General features: G+C 41.9%; 1 long non-coding RNA gene across 1 annotated transcript; it reads left to right on the forward strand.

Moving 5' to 3' along the window:
- Nucleotides 1-1,006: 1,006 nt before the first annotated feature.
- On the forward strand, nt 1,007-1,916 carry LOC116964954. Its single transcript, XR_004409047.2, has 2 exons — nt 1,007-1,097; nt 1,185-1,916. It is a non-coding gene; the product is annotated as an uncharacterized LOC116964954 (long non-coding RNA).
- The last annotated feature ends 1,712 nt before the right edge of the window (nt 1,917-3,628 follow it).

Below are 3,628 nucleotides of genomic sequence, written 5' to 3' on the forward strand. Positions count from 1 at the left end.
GGCTGATGGGCCTCCCATCAGATTTTCATGGAGACAAAAAAACCTCTCCAGAAATCCTGCCCTAACCTTTCCCTGTACTCCTGCGCCTTCCTGGAGCATACTGGATCTCTTACCCAGGTCAGAAAGGATTTTCCTTGGCACCCAAGATTGGATCATGTTAGTTTTTGTTTGAGTTTTTTTAGATTTAGGGTTGGCTAGGAAACAGCACTACATTTAATAAAAAAAAAAAAATAATGGAGATTTCAAAATTTATTTTCTTTCAGCTTAGAAATGAAATTGAAACCATTCAAGAAAATTAGCTCCCCCAACTCACCCTAATAAATCTTCCAGTCAACTTGAGCCAAGGGGTTTTGTTTGCTCAATTGGGATTTTTTAGCAAAAAGCATAATCCAAAAATTCCCAGTCTTTGCTCTTTTATGGAGAGAAAGGGGAAAAGAGACCGAATGGGTGTTTTCAAACTTTTTAAACCACCTCTAAAGAATTCAGAGGTCTGGAAGTTAACACATTTCCTTGGTGAGGGTCAGCTTTCACCCCAGCCGGAACCAGCTGTGACTGCAGTTAGAGACAAGAGATTGTGACAGAAATGCCAGTGACAGATGGCCCATATGTATATTTTGATATATATATATATGTGTATATATATATATACAACTCTTACATTCATTCACTTTTGCAAAATGTTTTGTGACTCTCAGATGAATGCTGATGTTTTAAGAGCAAATATTATTATTGCTTCATTGTGTCAGGAAAACAGCTTTCCATCTTGAGAGCTTTATTAGCTAATGTGGAACAAAAATAATCTAACTGCTTGCTAGTAATGCGGAAATTAATTACATTTAATTTCATTGAATTCCTAGGGAAAAAATGTTTGGGTATTTTAACAGCTTTTAAATAAATGGACTGCCAAACGCAAACAGCTGAGCGCCGGAGCAGCGGGCTTGGCTCACAGTGGGAACCAGCCCAGGGCTAACTGCTAACGTGGCTTTTATTCATTGCTTTTTTCCAGGTACGGCTGTCATCCAGGAAGACGATAAACTCCAACACCTTATAATTATTTCAGTAAAAACAGCTTGGAACAATGCATTTGAAATTAAAAGGTACTGTAAAGATGGAAAGTGTGGTGAATATACTTTCAATACCTCTCTCTATTGTGCTCTGAGGATAAAATTCTCTCTTCTCTACAGTTTATATGAAGTGAGAGCAAATTTGACAACTCCCAAAACTACAGGATGCCCCATGTGTCAGCAGTTGCTTTGGCTGGGATGTGCAGAACAGACTGAACCGTTCTTCCCTCAGGCTTATCACTGGAGCTGGACTAGCTCTCCAAAAGACTTTCTATTTACACTTCAATCCTCAGCTGCACATCTGAGAGCCTCTCACAAGGTCTGGGGCATTCCAGCAACTGCAGTCCATCAAATGCATTTAAGAATGCAAAAAAAAAAAAAAAAAAGATAAGAAATGATGTGGCTGAGATGCTGGGCTGAGAATTGGGAGGTTTTGGTGCTGCTCCAGCGCATCCAGAGACCTGCCAGGTGGGGTGGGAACCCACTGCCCCATGCTCCCCTTCCACTCCTTGCTTTGTCTGTTTACAGCATGCTTTTAGAAAAGCAGCATGTGTGAGGCCATACACAGTACTGAGCACTAAGCAGCTACACTCTCGTATTGGGCTTTTAGTCACCAGTGAAATATCTACAATAACAAACTGGCTTGGACAGCAGCACTCCCCTCCTCTTCATCACCGCTAGCCATGTAGCAAATGCAACCCAAAACCTCCACAGCACCTTCCCAGACCCAAAAGTCCCCCTGGGCTGCCCCGAGCCCCACAGGAGCTGGCTCGGGCAGAAGGGCTCTGCAGCTGCGCCGGGAAGGTCAACAAATTCTGACATTTGTTCAAATAAAGGCTCAAATTCATTTGACTGCTGTGGTCTCTTATGGCTTCCTGAAATTGTGTGTGGGGTATGTATATATATGTGTGTGCGTGTTCATGAAAACACGCTGGTAAAAAGCCATATAACATGCTTGTGTTAGGCAGGAGGGTATTTAGCATAAGTATTCTTCCTGGAGGGCCTGCTGTACTGCAGCCTGCAGAGAGCAAGGGCTTGAGACCGAGGAATTTAGGAGATACCTCTGTTCATTTCTGAAAGAGGAAAGGAATTAGGATACAAAATTAAAGCTGAAGACAGGATTAGAACAGATGGAAATAAAGGGTAGGCATGTTGAGTCAAGTGATTTATTCCTAAAATCTTCTCCAATATTTTAAAAACAAAGTTAATGAAAATTTTTCCAGCCATAATTCTCTTCAGATCTGTATTTGCTTCTCTCATAAGTTGTAGTTTACCCCCTCACAGACCCTGTTATTTTTGAGAAATTTGAAAGCAAAGGGATATATGTTCATTAGGAGCACTAAACCTTAAACCTTTACAGGACTCTTCTTGTAGAAGAACCTCAGAACATCTGTTTATTTTATCACATCCAATTGCCATGGAGATGTGAACACCCTGTGTTATTCACAGGAAGATGACATAGCTATTCTTCTGAAAAACAGAAACTGCTTTTTAAGTATTTCCAATCATAAAGCATGAAAACACCCAAAAATCCACGTTCCACCCATGGCCCAGAATACCACACCCTATTCTGTCAATTTAAAATAAATGCCTGTGATAACCTTAAGCTCAATTTGGACGTGTCCTGCACTGAAGACGTCAGCAGGGCAGCTTGCCTTCAGACCTCTGTTGCTGCCACAGCCTTTCTTTGAGTAATGAAAGGATTTGCATGGGCAGTCTGGCTGTGGACGCAATGCTCATCTTGGCAGAAAGCATTGCTCTGCCCCAATTTCAGATATGTTCGCGGTAAATATGCCAGAGCGACCCACCAGACCGTGACTCTTCTTGGACAACCTGTCTGGGAGACAATTAATGCATTTTAAGGAAGGAGACCATTATGATTGCTCTCCAAGCAGAAAGCTGCTAATAAAACAAAATACATGTGGTTATATGAGCCAGTCTCTAGGCTCTACCCTGAATTAAATCTTTCAAGTCTGTCACTGACTGATTATTTTAGTAATAATGTCATGTTAAATATCAGAGGCCCTGGGATTTTAGCCCCAAAGTGCAGTCAGTGAGCAACTCCCACCACAGACCTGCCTGTGTGTTGCCATCCTGTGGTTTCTCTTTCCTTTTCCACCTATGTACCAGCAACCCCTCTCTGCATTTTCCCTCTGCCCTGCTGGCAGGAATATTGGTTCCTCTGACACCTGAGTGTGCATCCGACACCAATAACCTGTAAACCCTTCTGACGGCTGTGCTCTGCTTTCTCCCCTGGACTTTTACTCATAGGAGCACAAGAGGTGAAAGGAGAAAAATGGAGATGCCATCAGTAAACCACAGATAAACCCTCAGATCATAAACTATTGGCTTTGTCCTTTGGGGAATGTAGCGCCTTCAAAATACATGGAAATTCTGCTAGAGATTGCAAGCCCCTCTGCAGAAATGTCCATTTTCTGGTTTCTTTTTGTACTCCACTCCCCATTATCTCAGCGTGAGTTATGCTTTCCTACTTGCATTATCTAAGTAAGTCTATGTCCCATTTTTATTTAAAAGCAATATAACCAAACCATATGTCATTGAGG

This window comes from Tyto alba, unplaced genomic scaffold (genome assembly GCF_018691265.1).
Source record: "Tyto alba isolate M040663 unplaced genomic scaffold, T.alba_DEE_v4.0 Super-Scaffold_17, whole genome shotgun sequence".
NCBI classification, from domain to species: Eukaryota; Metazoa; Chordata; class Aves; order Strigiformes; family Tytonidae; genus Tyto; species Tyto alba.